A 21,754-nucleotide genomic window follows, 5' to 3' on the forward strand; every position below is an offset into this window, starting at 1 on the left:
AAATGAGACATTACACACACCCTTTACTGAACCTCTGCTGTTAACACAGGACCGTCTGATTTATAGGCCACAGGATCCTGCCACTGTTTATACAGTTACATCCCCAACTCCCCCTTTTTTTGTGAAATCCATAGAGGAGATACAGTGCCTTTCCCACATGTTCTCCTGTTCATCCAGCAGTTTTATCAGACCTCACATGGAGGCACAAAGAGTGCTATGTTGTCTTAGCTTTAATCACAAAACACAGGATTCAAAACTATTGTCCTCTCAATGCCTAAGAACATGGATGACACGTGGACATTTATCTAAAAGAGATGTTAGAGTGTTCCGGGTGGTTTTTAACAGACATTCTAGATGGTTTACTGTATATACAGGTAGCTTTGCTCCTGCTATACCATCCAGGAGTGGTGGAAGTTAGGTCTGTAGGGACCTGGGCTGAGGAGCAGAAGGTTCTGGCTTCAAGTCCTGGGATTAGACTACTTTATTTTTCATTCCGTAGCTTTGCTGCAATGATCACTTAAAATTGGAGGGAGGCTGCAGCTACAGGTGTAGGCAAGGCAGCGCGCGTAAAGAGCCAAACAGACTGTCAGGCTGAAGTCTTGTAGACTAATTGCAGCATGACGAATTTGTTTTGGAATAACAAAAAGCATCTGAACGCTGCCTTGTCTGCTTGACTGATTAAAGAGAAAAACCTCCCCGTTCATCCATCACGCGTCTTTATGACTTCTTTGGGGAATGGCTTCAGCTTACGTGTGTTTCTTAATGCTAATCCTCTGTGCACACAAACACACATACACACACACTGTGTGAAACACATACATGGGTGTTTGGAAGACAAGTTAATGCATAAATATCTTAAAGAGTGCTCAAATGATTGAGCAGATGTGCTAAAGATCGTCACACTGTGCAATCACAAGATGTTATACAGCGCTGTTCGGGCCTTTACTGCCTTTGTTGTCACAGTGATAAACAGTATTTCACACCATAAAGTGCTGATACTGGTTGATTGTTTTGGCCTCTTCTGGCTTGTTCCTTTTTATGTGCACATGCGCACCCACAAACACGCAAGCCCAATTAATTCTATCCGTCTCGTGCACATGAAAACGCATTAGCATACTTTTATAGCTAGTGTGTTTTTTATGGCTGGGTTCTAATGCTGTGCCCTGAGACCGTTACCAGGCGGCAGTTCTGCCCATCACAAACTGAGAGTAATGGTGCAGTAGCCATACTGGAAATCATGCATCTCCTCTCCAAATACATATGTCCCATTCAAGCCGACCACTGCAGTCCATTTCAAATGATGAAACATTAAAAAAAGACATTAGATTGATCAAAAATATCATATAGCTGTCTTTATTGTAGCCACATGTTGGGAACCAGCTGAATGCAGCTCATCTATTCCTGGCTTAGCATAAAGAAAGATGTTGTAATCCTTCCCTGATTGTTAATATCATTGCTTCCATGGTAACGGCACACAGTGTGTTTGTTTTGTTTATTTTTAAATCAAATTAAAATGAGAAATTCATAAGTAATTTCTATGTGTAGCTCTGACCTCTGAGAACAAATCAGCCCCAACTCTCATTTCTCATGATTTCCTGATGTTTCGGTTTGGTGTCGTTCTGGGAAACCCTGGAGTTACAGCTCCTGTGTGGTCCAACCTTGGCTGGCAACAATTTCCCTTTCTCTAAACTAAGGAATAAACAGTGAAACAAGACTTTTGTTTCCATGTCTGTAATGAGTAACTTGCATTTTAACAGAGCAACGATAGGGGGCGACGATGAGGCGCACACTTAGATTTTCAGCCACACCTCATAGCCTGGGTTCAACAGAACCAACACACTAATATACATTGAAAACTTATTTAGAACAAACAAAATTTCACTTGGACACAAACACAATCATTCAAACAGCACCGGGATGTCGCAATGCTGCACCTAACAAGCCATTACAGCAGCATATGCCATAAACAAAACCACACATCAGGCTCAGGGCTAGTGTTTACGTTATGTCGTTCTATTGCTGTTTATGCATCCATATGTTGTTTCATATAGTTCTGGTGAAAGATAGGGATAAATAATGTGTTGCACGGACAGATTATCAGCCCGTTCTCTGGCCCCATTGGTTGAGAACAGCTGGGCTGGAGTGATTGGTGAGATCTGTGAACGTGATGGTGCATGGGGTCTTAATTAATCTCTGTCATTAATAATTTAATCATGGCTTTTTGTTTAATAAACAGTTTGGCAGTGATGTATTGTGGCTGAGTTAGGTAATTTGATTGGCGGTGGAAATGAGCTGGTTATGCATCTCTCTCCCTCTCTCTCTCTTTCTCTCTCTCTGTCTCGCTCTCTCTCTCTGTCTGTCCATCTCTCTCTCTCTCTCTCTCTGTCTCTCAGAGATATTACTGCTGGCATTCAGGACCGGAGAGTGTGCACACACAACAGGGGGAGGGCAATTACACTAAGATGCCATAATGATCAGTGATGGATGCAGGGGGAGCCGGTTCTTTCAGAGCACATTTCAGCTAATGGAATAACAGTGCAGGGGGAAAAGCAGCAGAGAAAATTTTCAGAATTGCTTTATATTACAAAGTACATTTCCATCAACGTCTCTTCAACTCTTATTCAAGGATCCTAAAATAAAGTTATAGTGGCCCCCCATTCTGCCTGAGTATATTTACTGTAATGCACATGCTGGGCCAGAACTGAGTGGATGCAATGGAGGCTTCTATGTGTCATCACTAGATGGCACTCTTGAATAATCAGATTCCAACTACAACGCCACCTCAAAACTTCCCCTGAGCAGTTCCTTCGCTCCTCCTTTCCTCCATTCCCATTTCTTCCCCTCCATCATTCATTTCCACTTATTTACTTTTTGTCAACCGCAGGGTTGGTGAGCAGGAGTGCTACAGTCCCTACCCAAGTTAGAACCAACCAGTCTCATGCCGAGCTGGTTGTTTCAGGTGAGATGAACAGGAACATTGTTGTGGTTCGCAGCTGTCCAGAAATAATGCTATAGCTGTAAAATGGCCCCTCTAAGACGAGTATGCTGAGATTATGGGGTTTTCCACCTATACATTCCTCTTAAATATACAGGATTTTTTTGGTGTGTATTTGTATTGTTCCATTTTATCGGCCAACGAGAACCCTGCTGCTGCTGCTGTAACAGTCCCCTGCTAATAGTACCCACAGCAGTGAGCCCGAACAGCCATCTCAGACAGTTATTGGGCCAAGATAACGTATATTCATTTGGCTTCTGTTTGCATTTTCTTGACATTCATCACAGTTCTTTTATGTCTTGTATACACGATGGAAGAGGAGACAGCACAAAGTCACACCGTTAGCTCTAACTAGAACAGAGACAGCCAGTGATGCAGCGCGTGAATTTATTAATGCTATATTTCAGCAGGGGAAACAATAAATAAACCCCTCTCCAAGCAGGAATTTTCCCGAGTTGGGAAATTTGAATATCTTATTCACTATACATCTAAAGAACTTTGTAAACAAGCCTTTTCTGTGCATCACAATTTGGAATATCTGGAAAGATTTACATTATTTCCAGTGACTGAACAAAATAATAAACTTCTGACACATACGCTTTGATTAAATGCAGTAGCTGAGAACATATCGGTGTCCCGATCATGTCATGTTATGGATACTGATGAAAATAAATGGGTATGCCTAAAACTTGATGTCAAACTACTAGAGTCAAGTCAAAACACAAGGGCAAACAGGTAGCATCCACTCCTGTGTCCACCATGTATATAAACATGGGCAAGTATATATTACACCTGCAAACATTCAAGCCACCCAGGAACCCTTCTAATAAATAAGCCAGGACGCATTCAATTTTCAGCTTTCCAGCTGGAGATTACATGACACCCAGAGGTGCTTTACAATACCCTGAGTGTCCATGGTTTTAGTCCAAATAGCACTGGAGGAATTTTATCGTCGTCTGTAGAAGATTTAATGTGGCGCAGTGGTGATCCGGGGCGTTTATAGCAACCGGATGCTATAAATAATGTCTATTGTTTCTTTTATACTTTTAGATGAAAAAGGAATCGAAACCTGTGACTGTTCTGCGTTGATAGTTTTACTTTTTTCCCCCACATTCAGCAATCCTTCATTGTTCACAGCCACTATAGCCAGTTTGATTATACTGTTCGGGTCTAAGCACTGTTTGGAAGAGTTTTGGACATACATCTTGCGAATTGCCTCTCCGTATATTTTCCTCCAACGTTCCGCCTCATTTGCAGCAGACTAAGGATAGTGGCACATCATTTTCCTCAACCTCATCCTCCAGCTCCTGTTGGGCCAAACCTGGGGCGTTACCATACCAAATGGGACATGAAATGTTCTGCATCTGCCCCTGGAGCCCCTTTCTTGCTATCTTGTTGCTGTGTTTGAAACCAAAAGATGGCCTCGGGCCTACAGTCGAGATGCCTGTGCTTACTGTTCCCACGGCTGCAGCCGGAGCACCTCTGCAAAGAGCTCAGACACTTTAAAACTCTCTTAAACGCATGTAGAAAGGGAAGTGAAAGCAGGCTTGAGGCAGTGCTGTTCTTTTTCTTCACATGCGCTTGTCGCAGCAGATCAAGGGACTTTATTCCCTCAAGTGAGCTGATCGGTTTGTTGAATGTGTGATTAATTAGACACCTTGTGCAGTAGAGGTTTGGTTTGATGCAACTGATGACACAGAACACACACTGTGCTCACTCACGGATGCATGCAACCACCCTCCCTGAACCCTTTTCCCCACCCCACCGCCGGGAAAGTGTATCTTCACAATCATTTCAAGGATTAAGCAATTGTTTTGGAATGTCTGTTTCCCAGTGAAGTATGCAGTGTGTGTGTGTGTGCGTGTGTGCGTGTGTGTGTGTGTGTGTGTGTGTGTGTGTGTGTGTGTGTGTGTGTGTGTGTGTGTCAGACAGGCTCATTAACTGGTGAAATCACAGCCGTGAGAGGGTCCACTGTTCCTCTGGAGAGGAAAAGCGAGCATATGTTTACCATGAACTGAGACATGAGGCAGAACGCATGGCTGGAAATGACAGACTGTGACATACATGTGCACGTAAAGCACATTAAAGACAGAAGAGATTACATGCGTGGTAGAGAAAAGGAAAAACAAATCCACAAAAGCACAGAGGAGAACAATCATATGGGGGTGGGGGGTAATTATTTTTTTTTAATTGCTGCCTTCTTCTCTGTCCATCCAGGAATGTTCTGTTCAAAAATGGAAAGTCAGTGATGGCAGGAATGAGCTGCAGCTCCCACAGCAGACTGGGATCATGTCATGTCTTTCCAACAAAGTTTTAAAAGCTGACTTGTTACAACCAGTGCAGATACAGAGGGGAACAACATGTTGAGAAGTTCCAGTCCACACCTGCATACGTGGACTCTGAATGTTTTAATGTTCTTCCTATATTTTAATGTTTACATCAACCAATGACATCATGTTTGTTATACATGGTTGATCGAATACCACAAATATAACGATAAGGGAGAAAATTGACTAGAATATGAGGCCTATACAACAGTAGGCCGATGTATAAAGCACATTGATGACAAAAGTGCTCGACAATAACATTTAAATACATCAAATGCACAAAGAGTAAAGGAAAAAAACAGCAGCTGACTAATAAAAAGGGAAACACCTCCTTGAGTCAAGGGCCAAGGAATTGAGGGGTTTTCAGGAAGGGGTTTCCAAACAGGCAGTGAAGGGGCAGCCTGATGTGAAGTTTGGGAGTTTGGGAATCCCGACTGTGAAAGGCTGAGTTCCCCTCTGATGAGAACCAGGTTGGAGCAGAGAGAAGAGAAGGTGAAGCGAAACCATTCCTGGATTAACCTGCGACCCGGAGACCTCAGAGATGTGGACCATGACCGCTTAGCCACATTAACACAATGTATCTGAACCTGAACCTTGTCATCTGGATGGATCACACAGAGACTTACCAAATGGTTCCTTTAGTTGACGACATGAATCAGGGTGTGTAAAATGAACCCTACAGGACGTGTTTGTGCCCAAAATGTGACAGAAAATAACATAAAATGTGACCGACCAGAGCGCACCAGCCCATTCATCACCATTTCTTATTTTCATCGCGTGGGCAGATTTATTGTGGCGGCAACTTTGGAAAGTAAAGATTTCAGGGTTTGTTAGAACTCTTGGCGGACTTTATGAAATGCTTTATTAGGCTATACGAGCCTGTCGTTGAGAGGAAATGAAAACTTTGTTAGCAGTTTTATGTAATTAAAAGGCATTCATGCTGGGTCATGGCAAGAGCCATTCTTTGTGCTCTGATTGACTTAATTAGCTTTTTAAGTAGGAAATTACTCCTTCAATGAGATGTGTGATTTCTGTGAGTGTGAGCAGAATGATTTAATCACACGTAATCAGAGTGGAATAATTAGGACTTTTTTTTAGGATAACGAGTGGGATTTTTCTTTACAATGAGGAAATATGAGCTGGATGGTGTGTGGATGGATCTAAGTTGTGCTTTTTCTGGACAGAATCCCCTCAATTACAGAAATCTGTTCCCACTGACACACATCAACAATAGCCGATTGACTTTAACAGCTAAAAAAGTGAGTGAAGGGCTGAATATAGAAATGATTCAAATGGCCATCCCACACAAAATATACATCCCAAAACCCACATCCTCGCATCTACCAGCTTGTTACATACACATACAAGCAGAAATGCACATTTTGGCCATACAATTCCTTCCCACACATTTTATTTATTCTCTTATGTCAACACAGAAGACACCATATACCTCTGACCTGTAACACCATGAAATATGATAAAGCACATGATATAGGTTCCTAATATGATGTCATTGCACACAAATGAGCTAAATCTCTCCCCCTTCTCTCCCTCTTTCTCTATGTCTGCATAATACATACAAATACAGCTTATATTGCATTTTATCTGACTATATTTAATTTAATAATTCTTATTGACAGATTTCTGATTTTTATACCTTTATTCCACCCTGCCGTGTTCTGACCATGACACCATAGAAAACATCTTTTTATTTCTCTTTGGAATGAGCAAATAATAACAATGCTGTTTCATGCACACATACAGTACATTGTATACATCAGACATCGATTATACAGACACGTATATATTCAAAGGTCTGCTATAAAATGCAATCCATTGTAGCGCCCCCTTGGGCTGGGGTGCAAGTGTGTTATTGGTTTGTGAATAAAGACGACGTGCGCAGTAGTTGCAGGAGCAAACGGGCGGTCACCACCACAGTTCTGCTGTTTGGGAATTACCCGCCGTTCCGGCCACGTGACCCGTGACCTGCCGCTGTCACAGCATATATGTTTCAGCCAACAGTATAGAAAAATTTGAAAATCTAGATTCATGATTTGATTCACGACGACTTCAGTTTGGCCTTCGTCCTTTTTTGCAAATGAGTCCACAGTTTTTCAACCCGTGCGCACACACACTCACACTGGTCAGTTCCTGTAGGCACACGCGCACACAGTAAAAGATGCATGACAAGGCACACGGACACACACGTGCACGCACAAAGAGCACACACAGTGCCAGTCCACTTAACCAAACCACTCGGTTCCTGAAAACGGCTGATTTGAGCCCCCGCAGCCCCTAATCATCCAATCAGGGCCAGAGTAATCTCCACCCTACTGAGTCTATCAGAGCCCTCCGTTCAGGTTCCACTGCTCCTGCGGCGATGGCAAGATGGAGTCGTGTTCAGATCGTCCTGCCTCTCATTGTGAGCACATCCAGAGGGACTTTCCCTGGCTTGGACTTGTCTGGACCACTGTGAAAAACGCACTGACCATTTTCAAGCAATCACATATTTTGTGTGTTACATTTTCCTTTAGCTGTCACTGAAGGCCACCAACAGTATGTGCTATAGGAGGCCCGGGCAGGTGTCCTGATGTTTCCGTCCAGAGTCAATATCCGTCAATGTCCTGGTCAGTACAGGTTTGGACCAGACTGCAAGCCGGGTAACACTGGTCTGTGTTAGATTGCTGTTATTCAGACCCGTGTGCACGTCCTCCAGAAATGCGATAATTGAAAAACCTCATTATCAGTCCGCCGATCTGATTTCTTTTCGAGGACGCGCAAGAAGTGACGCAGCACTCAAACTTATTTCTGTTATTTCAAAGACTTCCAGTCGTGTCTTGTTCAGTTGTTCCGCACATTACGACTACGTTTTTTTTTTTTTTTCTGGCAGATGCAAAATAATGAAGTAACTCATATTACAGGTATTTATGCACTGGGACAACAGAGTATTGGGACGTGTGTTGGACTGATTCCTCATGATTGCTTTTTAAATTAACACATCGTGCTGTTCACAGGCCCACTTGAATAATCTCTAGAATAAGCTCCAGAAATTGTATTTATGGTCAGTGAAACAGTCCCAGTATAGGATTTGGAATTGTTGTTCTTCACCCCAAGACTGGTGTGGATCGTGCAGTGGTGTTGTACACCTTCAGGTAGACTTTAGTTTGTCCATCTTTGACATATTCGTGGATGAGCAAAGTCGACTCTTGGATTCTGTTGCACATGGCATTGAGGTAACAAACCATCTAAGAAAGCTCTGCTGCGACTTCTCCATAATTACCAGGCTCACCTTCCTCAGGTCACATATCAGAAATCCAGATTGTTTGTGTTGATCTGCAGCCACGCAACTGCATAGTGTGGACAATAACATGTTAGGATAGATTGATTTAGATAAGGGAGGATAAATTCAGGGAAATGTGGATATGAATCAGTAAGCAGGAAGACCAAATGTCACACAAATGCTGCCGTAAAATTGGGGTTGTTAAATGTAGTGCACAACGGGTCACAGCTGCCGTCTGTCCTGCTCTGACTGCTTTAATTAGCTTCTGAAGCTGGAAATTGTGCCTTAAATGAGATTCTGTGATTTCTAAAGGCACGAAGAAGAGAACTCAATCAAATATGGTCTGAACAAGATAATTAAGACTTTTATCTCTGACTTTAAGTTACAATATCACATTTTTTTAAATTATAATTAGCATTGTAGAGATTTTAAAGGATTTTTTTAATGGTTTTTCATGAAGGTTGCACAAATGAGTCTAAAGCGTGTCTGGCACCCGTAAAAATATAGAGCAGTGGTCAGACCACACTAGAGCGGGAGGAAGAGGGCGCTTTACCTTCATCAGAACAGATGCTGGTGGTTGAGGGCGGTTGTCATGGTAATGGCAAGCACAAAATGTCACGTTTGTAAGGACTTTTATTTCCATCTGTTCACTGCAGTGTCCTATAACTGCCTCCAACCTGCTTGAAAAGGGAGCAAAGAAAATGAGTACAGGCTTCTTTTTTGGGGGGGGGGGGGAGGATCAGCAGGTGGAATTAGCTTGATATCTGTTGCTAACACAAAGAAAGGCTACATAATTAGAGAAAAGCAATCTCCCTTCCATCCCTCTCTCTGTGTCTTTCTCTGCATGTATTCACCCCCCCCCCCCCCCCCCCATTTCAATCAGTCCCTCTCTGCCCACCTCTTTTCTCTTTTTTATGCTCCATAATGGCATATTGAGAAACCTCTACCCACCCCTATACCCATCCTCCTCTTCCATTATTCCCCTTTTTGTCCTCTACTCTCTCCTCCTCTTCCTCCTCCACCTTCTTCCCGCCTGGCCTGTCTCTCACTTTCCACTTCTCTCTATCTCATTACTCTGAGGGGGCCACCATGCTGTGATCCCGGCCATCGGTAATGGCTCATGGCCTCGGTGGATGGGAGATTGCAAATGTAGCACAGATGAAATATTAGGTGGTGACTGGGATTGTGTAAATCAATGGCATATGAAGGCTGACCAGGCTCCTTCATCCCCTCACACATGCACATCGGAGTCTGTTCTTCCCATTATCCCTCGCACCATAGGTGACCCGCGCTTCCTTTTGCTTGGAAAATAACCTGCTCTTTGTTGTTTCACTGTCTCATTTTATCATTAATAACCCACTATTTTCTCTTTCAAGATTAAAAAGTTCACCCTCTTTCCTGCACTGCGGTCTGATTCTGGCCCCATCGATGGGACGTGATCATATAGGCCGCGTCTCCTCCTCACCTTCATCTTTTCTGCCCCTCTGTGCGGCAGTGGGGCCGTAATGGGGATCAGAACGTGTGTCTTCTTTAATGAAAGCATCTTCAGAGTCATAAACTAAACCAATACTCAAACAAAAGAGCAGAACCTGTGCAGGAAGAACTCAGGTTTTGGTCGTTTGCGACAAGCTAGCTTGTCTTTTCCTGCATTGTAAAGTATTCAATTATAAGTATTCCCCTTAACCTTTCTTTTGTCTGTACCAAACCTGTGCAGTCAAAGCATTTTTTGGGATGTTTTTACCCTAGTGATGAGACACAGATGTCTGTCAGACTACAGGAAATACACAAGCTAATGTTTGATTCATTTTGTTGCCCTTCAACCTTCAAACTACCAGTTTACTCAAAGCCTGTTGGAATAAACTGGGTTCGTGTATCTGTGCTTGCTTCTTTGTCCCACATTCTAATATTTTTAGTAAAAAAAGAAATGTTTTTTTCCTCCCCTGGGAGCTTGTTCATGACTATTGTTGAAACGAATCTTTACGATTAATTGTAACAATAATGCCGTATTGCAGAATGCACCTTTCAGAGTAGAGCAGCATTATTAAATGAATTGCCTGAGTGTCGATGGTCCTTCAAACAAGAAAAATTAATGACGCAAAAAGTTGGACATCTCCCTGGTGGCCGACCCTGGCCTGCATCTCAAATGCCTCGTCTTTCATTATCAAAGCCTTCTTTTAACTTTTGTTTCAAGTAAATGTCATGAATTATGTTCAAAGATCATCTTCAAACGGAATCTTTTGTAACAGTTTTTTTTTTCCAATTCAGTGATTTGGAACAACAGCCGATCGTGCTCAAAAAGAAAGTGCGAAAACGCATCGTTGCATTTTCTCCAAACATTTATAAATATGTGAGAATTACTCAAGGCATGAAACCAACGTGACAGTGAAACCATAATGGAAAACAGTGACTCTTTACGTTTACCTTTCAGTGAAATGTCACCTGATGAAGTCCAATCTTTATACTGTTTTCAAATGTCAAAAAACTGTAAATGACATATAAATAATGTTCCACGTTGGAACAGAGCCTTGGCGCCACAGAGTGGGATGCTAATAAGGCCAGTCATTGCCTTTCTTTATGAGAAAGGGTTGCACTTGAGGCACTTCACGTTGTACCGGCCTGGTATAATCATCGATTGCCTGCAAATGTCAAGAAAAAGCTATTATGATGGAGCGTGATGGCTCCGGCAGGCTTCAAAGAGCCTGCAGCTATGGTCTGAATTCCACAATCGCTGATTTGGGTTTGTTGGACTGAAGTGAAAATTAGATCCAGAGCGCTTCAGATTGTTTGCATTGAGTGGAAATGATACAAGATGATGACGAGGGCATCGGCAAGTCCATTCGCGAAGGAGGAGTCGTTCCTTCGGTTGTCGGGCCCTGAATATCAGCAGCTGATTTGCTGAGATGTATGATAAAACAGAGTTTTAAAGCAAACCTTGTCCTTCCAAACCACACATTTGGTCTGTGTCTCCATCATTCTCATTCCCTTATACTCTCACTCGTTTCCTCCTTGTCTGTTATTCTTCCCCTCCCCTCCCCCTTCTGTCCCCAGAGTTTGCTTCCACGTTGAGTTTAGAGGAATTTGAGCATGAATTAATAATTAGCAACAGCTGCCCTTCTCTCTCTCCCCTCCTTTGCGTGTGTGTCTGTGTGTGTGTGTTTATGTAAGTGAGTGTGTGTCGTGGATGCTAACTATTCTCACAGGCATGCTGTCACCTCCATCTCAGACTCACACACTAAACAGCCTGCCAAACACAGTGCACATGTGTGCACATGCAACCTTGTGCAGTCAGCAGCATTTAAATGTACATGAGACTCTCTCTCTCTCTCTCTCTCACTCACACACACACACACACACACACACACACACACACACATGGTCTCTGCCATACTGTACATTCTTCCTCCCCTGGCCCTCTTCCTTTCTGGCCTTTTGGTTTATCTTCCTCTTTGTGTTGTCCCCATTTGCTAAGCTGTTAGCCATGAATTATGTATAATACCCTTATGGACTGAGAAAAGTTAGCTGGGGGCTATCATTCCCCACTTAACGATCATTAGATGTGTCTCTGCACCAATTAGAGCTGGATGGTAAATCAGGTCCCTCTGCAGTTATCTGACTCCTGCATTATGTAGCTCACACGACCTGTTACCTACTATAGATTTGATTTTGGTTCCACTAAACAGTGTGTTCAAAATGTCGCCCCCGATGGATTTAGAGGCGATCTGGCACACGGTCAGAATTTTAGAACCCTGGAACAAGGAAACAAGGTGAGTTGAAAATGATGAAAAGCATTTTCTGATTCAGCCACACTGAGATACATAGAAAGTATTTACTTACTAAGTGATCAAACAGGAACACACTCGTTTGTTTTTTGGGGCTTTTCTTGCCTCCTGTCCGTTTTTATCACGAACAGCTTGTGTTACTTTAGCCTCCCTGTAACTCTTTTCTTCTCTTTTCTTCTCTTCATGCAGAGACCAGTTTTTAATTTGCTGATGTAAAATTGTAAAATAAATAATTCCAGCCCTCCCACACACACACACACACACACACACACACACACACACACACACACACACACACACGCATGCATGCATTCACTCCATGTGTGAGATTGTTCCCTGTTTGCACCCCCAGACAGATGTACAGCGGTTGCCACTGCGGTACCATAGCAACCAATCAAAAATCTTCTCAAGTCTTGCTTGTACTTGTGTGGTACGCTGTCTTCTCTGGCTGCAGTCGCAGCGTGTTCTGCAGCAACAGGGATCATAAAACATTACCCTGATGCTCACTGTAAAACCAGAGAGGATCCGGACGCACAGTTTTATCCTGGCGGGGCCGGACTGTTGCAGGCAGCCCTAGATGATTTCATCACAGGCTTAATATTCCTTATTGTGGTGCAGGAGGTGCTGGAACTTATTCACTTACAAGTTCACTCACAAGTTTCAGTCAGTTTAAAAATTTTTTTTTTTACTTAAAACTGTACCTGGTGAGAAGGTTAGATGGAGAGGGTTCAAATTCAATGAATTAAAGAAATGACGGGTAAAAAAGGGTGAGCACATATTGAATGTAAAGTAAAAGTGTGAGGTCTACAGTCCAAAAGAAGAAGAAAATGGGTGAGAGAAAGACGCTGAAAACATCGTGGAAGGTGAGAGAGAGGCCAGCAAGTGCCTTCAAAGGATAAAGACCTGACGCTGAAAGAACACACAACAGGGTTTACACACCTCCTAAAATCATGGCCCCATAAGAACACTGTGTTAATCTTTTATCTCTGTATTATATTTATCTGCTTTTGAATCCATTCTTGTGTTTCTGTGCATATGACTGTTGGGCTCCTTTCTAAGGATTAATTTCACACAGGATGAAGTGTTCTGTCCTCCGGTCAGCGTGTAGCGAAGATTCAGAAGGAGGTGAAATAATATTCAGAAACGTTCCAAACTCAGATTAACTGGGCAGAACCCACTGAAACTGTCGATAAGCTCAGAGAAAGAGAACAGATAAAGAGAGAGGACAGGAGAGATGAAAAGATCAATCAATGTTTTCCATCAACGCTGTTTCTTTTGTTTTCTTTTAGATAAAGGAAGAAAAGAAAAGTGACTTTTTTAAAACCCTATAATATCCCAACGGTACCGACAACGAATGAAAGACAATTTCTTTATGACCAGATCAAATATTTTTCCCTCCCATGCAGAGATAAACCCAGATGCTTTTATTCTAAAATACTGAAAGGTTTATCAGTAGGTACTTTTTGAAAACATAAAACTGTTTTTTGGGTTGCAGGTCCGAAGGAAACGGGAGCCGTTTCATGGACAGCGACAGTACCATCGTAAACTGCTGCTCCTTCCAGCTGTCTGGGAGCCTCCATGATGTTTATTAGCCTACATTTTAACCTAAATTATTTCCTGTTTGTTGGCATCAGCAACTTTTTACATGAATTCTCCATTCTTACCTTCAAAAAGCTGAATATTTCATATTTATTCATATTTATTTCAATATTTCTCCTGGGATTGTCAATAAACCCCAACTGAAGATGAAATAATGCATATCAGCCGCCACTATAGGTTGAAGGGAAAGTGGCTGTTTATGTGTCTGTACAGAGAACAGAAGACCTTGGTTGCTTTGAAAAGGTTAAAGGGTTGAACTCCCGGGAAGATTATTGATCTGATGCATCATTAACATTCACGCCAACATGTTTCAAACGCAGCTGCTGTCATCGAGGAACGTGCCAAAGGCCAGAAAGCTGCATTCCAGACACGTAGGAGGAACCGAGAAAAGAGGAAGGAGCTTTTATTTTTAGGCAAATCTTGTTATAACTCCTAACGTAACCTGATTAAATTGCCCATATTATTATTATAATAACCATATCGGCTGAGAATAAAACCCTGTCTTTGTGCTGTCACCTGTTCAAACCCCGCCGTCACGCACCAACACACTCAGGAGAAGAAAAGGTGCGTTTTGGAAGCGGCGTGTGAGGAGAGATGTGATTTCCTGTGCTTGCAGGGTGCTGCAGTCATATATTATTTATTTTCACACGTGCGGCGCACGGCCATATTTCGGAATGGTTGCTATTTCACAAAAGTGAACAGAAGGGTGGAATTTTATATGAGGGGCTGATGAAAATATTGTCCTTAATAAACTGGCCGGTGGGTGCTCTCTAAGCTGGCCAGCAGGCGCCTCCACGTAAATTTCAAATACATTTATTTCTCACAGTCAGAGTTGGGTTTTTTTCTCATTGTTTTATCATATCTTTGAATAATTCTGCTTCCTTGTGGCTGCTGAAACATTTTCTCTCCTCTTCTTTATTCCTCGAGCCTTAATGCTATTTTTAATCTTGTAAAAAATCAATTTTTTTTTAAAATTACTTAATCTGGAACACAGCTGAAAATGGGCATTTGTTTTTGTCTTTGTTTATTTTTATGCTCTTCTAACCTCTTTTTTAACTTGAACCACAGTAAAATGAAGAAGTTGTCCTTATTTTATCTGATATCCTTATCTGATATTCTCGACATTATCTAATGAGCAGCAGACGGTTACATTTAAATGTCTCTCACATATATCAGAGCTTCTAAACCTTTTTGCTATGTTGCATTACAGTATGTTAATAGGGGCTCTTATTCAAACATATTTCTTTGTCATATTTAGGCATTTGGAGCTTTCTAAGCTTTCCTGTCTCGGTCTGCTCCTCGTCACCGTTACCATGGTTTCCTTTCTCACCAAATCTTGATCAGAAATAACTGGCTGGATTTTTAGAGAGAATATTCTGAGCGGAGGGAGCAAAAGACGTTCAGTTTGCCGCAATTACTTCAGTTATTAGAGTGCAAACACAACTTTCAGCACCAGGGGATCATTTTTCAGCTGGAAACACACAAAAAACATTTTTTTGTACATTTGCAATCATTTAGGGTTTGATAACCTTCTGATGGTAAAGAATTATGATATTTTTGGAGAGAAGCTAGCTTTTTACTTATTGAGTCCTTCATATACCATCCCTGTAACTCAGATCTCATTCAAGTATGGAAAAAGTTTGCTCTTTACAGGCTGGATGCTTCGGTACATTCTATTTCTGTATGAAGCATGGCCACGGAGAAGGTTGTAAAACCATGTTGGAAGACTATAAAGGCCTTTTTAACGTGACAGGTCAGCGTAGCGAACAGGAGCTCTGTTTAAGTTCAGTTAGCCGTGCAAAATGGCCAATAATATCCATGAATAAGAATATTAGCGGCCTGTGGCGGGAACACACGTACAATTGTGTCAGGAATGCATGACTTGCCTTTTTATTGTATAATCTTCAGCAGTGCACGTTAAAAAGGCCATTTGCATACAGAAAGAACACAATGAGCAATTCTTTGCAACTGCTTCCATTACTAAGACAGCTTAGGGTTTTATTTTTCCCCCTGCTCTTACTGTAGGTGGCTGCTAGAAGTGCACATACACATTATTTTCCAGCTTAGGGGCACAAACACATTTCATTCTGTGTAGAATTCTTTGAAATGCACTGGGATTAATCCGAAGCAAGAGTCTGTGTCAGTCTCCGCCATTATGCACAATGACAATGTTAGGAGGAATAAAGCGGGCCGAGATATTTCCAACGAGATGGTGCGTTTAACATAACAAAGGGATGTTTTCCCCAGCATCGCGGTCCGCTTTCTGCAAAAGATCGTTTTCATTCAGGCACTCGTGCAGTCAGTCTGCTTTTTATTCCCTTATATTTTAAGCCCCCATCTTTATTCTTTCTGTTTTTCCTTCTGTCTCATTATATCTTTCCTCCCCACTTCTTATCTCTCTGCTTTCCTGCCTCCTTCTCTGAGGATTTGCCCCAGACACAAAATGCTTGTACATATCAAATTATTTATTTATTTGCTTCCCATTTGCATGAGGGCATGGATTGGATAAACGAGGTCAAAGTATGAGGGTAATGTAGTTATGACTTTGCAATTAATGAATTTACATACTGTAATGGGGAATGTTTGGCTGGCAGAAAGCTGCTCTCAGATGGGAGGAAGTCTGACCTCTGACAAATGGACTGATCAGAAGCAGAGAGAGAGGCCTCAGAGAAGGCAGAAAGATCTCCCACTTAATTTCCCACATACTCATTTACAGACATTTTCATGAGAGAGGGAGAGAGAGAGGGAGAGAAAGGGGAGGCGGATGAGATTAAATTGCTTCATGCATTGATAATATCTTATATTTCGTATTAAAGGGAGATGGGACTGGGCCAAAGTAAAGGCTGGGGAGAGAGATCAGCAGACTGACCAATCTCTGGTCAATCTCCTTAATTTCTCAGGCGCTCATTTACAAGCATGCTCATAGAAGAGAGAGAGATTAAATTGCTTCATGCATTGAAAATGTCATATTTTTTTGGGAAAGAAAGAGGAAGGAGATGGAGGGCATGAACCAGCTCTCAGGGGCTACATTCCCCCCCCGAGTTTATCTCGCACTCAGACTCCTATTTTACGGAGCTATTCAACAGTTTGCACCTAATCCAAAAGCAAATATCCAGCTGTGTTGATTTAAAGTGTCCAGCTATTGATATTCAACATTTTTCTCATATCCTTCACATCCAAGGGAGAGCCTGGCAGCAACAATTAAAGTCAATGCTCTAGAGCATGTATAGCCGCATTAGCCGGATCCAAATCTGATCAGGAATTTAGTTTCCTGGACAGGACAGATATTAACTTTAATCCTTATAGAGGTGCATAGACGCACCGTTTGCTCAAACCTGTGGTCATTTCTAGCAAACAAAAGAAACAAACGCTCCTCTGTGGAGGCATGTGAACTCTCAGCTCTCAGGTGCTCTTGCAACAATCTCTGCCTGTCACACACTAGCTTTCCACGGCTATACTATCAGTTACTTCATCTCTCTTCTGTGTCCTCCTTGGAGACATTTAGAGGATTCACAGTTTCTAATGTGCTAATTGAACTGTGAGCCAGAGGTGTCTGGCTGGAGGGCTGGTCCAGTGTGGGGGCATCTCCACTGTTACTGTATATATTTCTGTCTTTTATGCACCTTCAGATGGAGATCCAGCTGAACCCTCATCCAACTCTGTTATCATACATGTTATTTCAGCATCCCCCCTCCTCCATGGCTAATGAGGCGTGATCAGCCTCGGTTGTTTCGTGTCACGCGAGCAGATTGGTTTCTTCTGCTGAGAAGCACATATCCTGACTGGTAGAGTACAGGTGGAACACACCCATGATTATTAACGGCAGATTGTACAACCATTTTGAACTGCGCACCTGTTGCTGTGACAACCGTTTCCAATAGTAAACTAGCAACAAGCAGATTGGACATATTCTATTTTTAACAGTAAAATTAAGCCCGAGCAGCTCTCTGTTCCTGTCTTTTAAAGACCCGTTTGTCCGTCATTAATAGATCAGGTACTCAATGTAATATTAAATTGTAAATGTTTAGTTATCCACCCATCATTTTTACCCTCTGTACACAGAACAAGGAAGCTAGAACTGTGTGTGTGTGTGTGTGTGTGTGTGTGTGTGTGTGTGTGTGTGTGTGTGGGCGTGCGCGCGTGTGTATGTGTACCATATTGACAACCTGCTATTCTTTTTCCTGTGTAGTGGGATATCAGATGTGACTGCTGGCGTGCACATGTGTGTGCAAAGGCCAAGCGTTTGGGGCCGCGGAATGATCGAAAAATCCCCACTGACTTGTTCCAGTATTGATCTGTCTATATCTGTGACACACACACCCACACACACACACACACACACACACACACACACATGCGCGCGCACACAAAAACCCAGACTGCAGGGTGGCGGAAAAATCTTTGGGTGACATATAGCATGTCGAGCAGCAGACGTGGGATTCCGTCCCGGCTGTATTTGTCCTGTTAATGAAATTCATTGATCACATGTGTAGATTAAGATCTGATCAGTTTGGGGTGACTCTTCTGACCCAGAGAGGGAGATTCTGTCGAGCAGAACATGTTCTATCACCGATATTGAATCTGGGAGCACCTGGCCCGACAGCAGGGGAGCGTTCCGCATCCTGGCACTCACGCTGTTGTTCACAAACCTTCTCAATGGAGCGGGACACCGCTGGGGTCAGGGGTGCAGCGAGGGAACCAGGGACCATAAAGAGGAACCCAGCAAGGTGTCAGCACACGTGATAATAAAACCAAAGTGGGAAGTGGGTGGAACACGGTTGAATTTTGACATACTGTATTTTCCGGACTATAAGTCGCACTTTTTTCATAGTTTGTTAGGGGGTGCGACTTGTACTCCGGAGCGACTTAAATAAATACATTATTACAGAATTTCACATGTTAGTTATTTTCACACTGACAAACACAAGAGGGCGCTCTAGGCGTGTGTACCTGAGGAACGAGTTCCTTTAGCGACGCAGAAGAAGAAGCGGTGCTTCGTCTATGGAGTTAGACTTGATTGTTTGGTAAACTTGCTCGGATATTCTTTATGCTATAGTTATCTGAATAACTGTTAATATGTTACATTAACAAAGCAGACACGTACTCAGTTTGTTGTGGGTCATGTAGCTGAATTTGTTACGTTAGCATACCGTAACGCTATTGCTAATCCATGCTAATTGCCTTTCAAGATGAAATGTATGTTCTTTGTCTCAGATTTTATCAAATAAAATTTCCCCCCCAAATGCCACTTATAGTCCAGTGCGACTTATACATCTATTTTTCTTCTTTATTATGCATTTTTTGGCTAGTGCGACTTAAACTCCGGAGCGACATATAGTCCAGAAATTACGGTAAATCGTAAACGCCCGCCGCGAGACGACACATTGTTGGTCCAATTCAACACGTTAACGGACGGAATCGTGCTACTGTATATTGACCCATCCGTATGAATTCATTTAGCGGCTGTGTAGCCATCGGTGTTTGCACGCCGTCCCACGAGGAGGAGATGATTATCACGTCCTGGCATCAGCGGGTAGCCGTGTCAAACCGGCGACTGTTATTCCACCTCTCACCCAGTATCAGCTGGGATAGGCTCCAGCTGTCACAGTCGGCGTGCCAGAAACACCAGAGAGGGGTTTTTGGCTCAGGCGCTGTCACGCTAGGAAGCGCCGGGTCACTTTAATGATTTAATGGGGGCTGGCAAAGTCACAGCCGAGGGGGGGCAGTGGTCATATCCAGGTGATCGGTCCAGATCTGTCAGTCCAAATGAGCGATGTCCAAACTGACATAGGCCAGATTCCCAGAACAAACCCAGAATGGGAAATACAGGAAACACCGGGATGTGAGAAACTGGTTACACTGGAAAGCCATCTGGATTTGTGTTTTGTTTTTCCTGTTTTTGTTTTTAAAGCTTATTTGCTTCATTTACATTTATTTGTTACTCTTATTTTATCCCCGTTAATTATAACTGTCACCCGTATCGTACGGCCCTTTTATGAGCTTTCTCCATTTTTGTTGTGTCTTTAAACGCCCGTCTTTTTTCTTCTTTCAAATTTGATTCTGTTTTCAGACATTACTGGGATGTTGTGATATCAGGCCGACCAGTTAATCTGACCACTGACACTCAGAGGACGCTACAGACGTCAGCGTTGCCATGACGCCTTCCTCTATTCTCCACAGATGCCGTCAGTTTCTTTTCCCTTTTAGGATGGACAGTTAGCGCCTTTGGACATTTTTTGCTGTCCTTTGCAATAGTGAGGGTTATGGTAGCTACACGAAATCGCCGTTTGGGGAAAATAAATTTCAGGTTAACTTTTAGTTTTGCTCAGAATAGGGAGGTATTACCTTTAATGGAGCCAACAACAAGGGGGAATAAAGCTGGGGGAGCTCTCAAGGCATCGTTTACAGTTTCCCATGATCCTCCTTACCAACAAGAAAGTGGAGCTCATAAATCAGGTACATGAGCAGCGTGGTGGAGGAGAGAAAACCGGACAGACCCTGTGTGGGAGGGAACACGTGGGAGTGAGAAAAAGAGATGAAAATCATAAAACAATCTAGTTAAAGGCAACATTGAGGGACCTGGTTAAATCTTCACTTCTGGTCCAGTTTGCACCCTTTACACCTTCAAAACTCTCCAATATATTGATTCCTATTATTTTCCCATCAGTTATAATTATCCTTCTGGATGGTTCCAGGCTATTTTCAATTCGGTGGACAGACTTACACGGAACTATGGCGCTAAAGCCAACGAGGCGATGGGGCCGAACTAATGACGAAGGCGGTGACCCCAGGGTGTGAAGGGGACCTGCGGAGCAGCAGCATGAATACGAACTGGAGACAATGGAGGTGTTTTAATGTGCTGCTGCTCGATGATATCAGACCCCCAGAAAATGACAACAGGAAATTATTTTTGTGAGGAATTGAAAGGCCGTGCACGGAATAAGCAAGCCCCCCCCCCCCCCACACACACACATGAGGAAGTATGGATTTCCTGACTGAGCCTTTGACAAGTTATTGTGGAGAAAAAATATCTTTTCAATATTCATTACTTTTCTAATATGCAGACAACTTTTAAACTTTCACTAGGAAAAGAAGAAATGGTGGTGGTGGTGATGGGGGGTGGGGGTGCACACGCACAGTGTTCCTCCTCCCCTGGGGTTCATTAGAAGCAATGGAATTCAGTGACCCAGAAACTAAACCTAGCCCAAATCAATTAGCAGACATACACATGCATACATCTGAGCGGCTAATTACAGAAGCTAACTCCACCTCCCAGAGAGAAGTTTCATCTTTGAAGTCAACCCAAACTGTGAAAGGCTCAAAATCTTCTGTAAATACCGTGTTTTCCGTACAGCACCGCGTCAAGCTAATGTTGTGCTAGCAACGGCAGCTTTTCAAGGGTTTGATTAGGTTCCAAGGTTTGTGAGATGCAAATTTAACTGTCTGCTGTATTAATGTGGGTCCCTTTAAGAAAAAAATCTGAGCTTTGAAATTTAATTATAATGGAGCCGAGATCATAATGAGTGCAGCACTAATGCTTTTTATAAATATTTATGGAAGAACAGTAAGCATATTTCTCCTCATAATCTATTTTTAGATGCAAATATTGGACTTTTTTTCAGTTTTTAGCTTCCAGACATCATCATCTCCCTCATCCTCTCACGTTGCAGATGCTCCATCATTGACACTTTATCTTTATGGCTACATATATCAGTTGTAACTCTGGCCTTGTCTGCATTGTTCACCACTCCAGGCAAGCTGGGAGCAACGTAAT

The sequence above is a fragment of the Takifugu rubripes genome, chromosome 1 (assembly GCF_901000725.2).
Source record: "Takifugu rubripes chromosome 1, fTakRub1.2, whole genome shotgun sequence".
In the NCBI taxonomy this organism is placed as follows: Eukaryota; Metazoa; Chordata; class Actinopteri; order Tetraodontiformes; family Tetraodontidae; genus Takifugu; species Takifugu rubripes.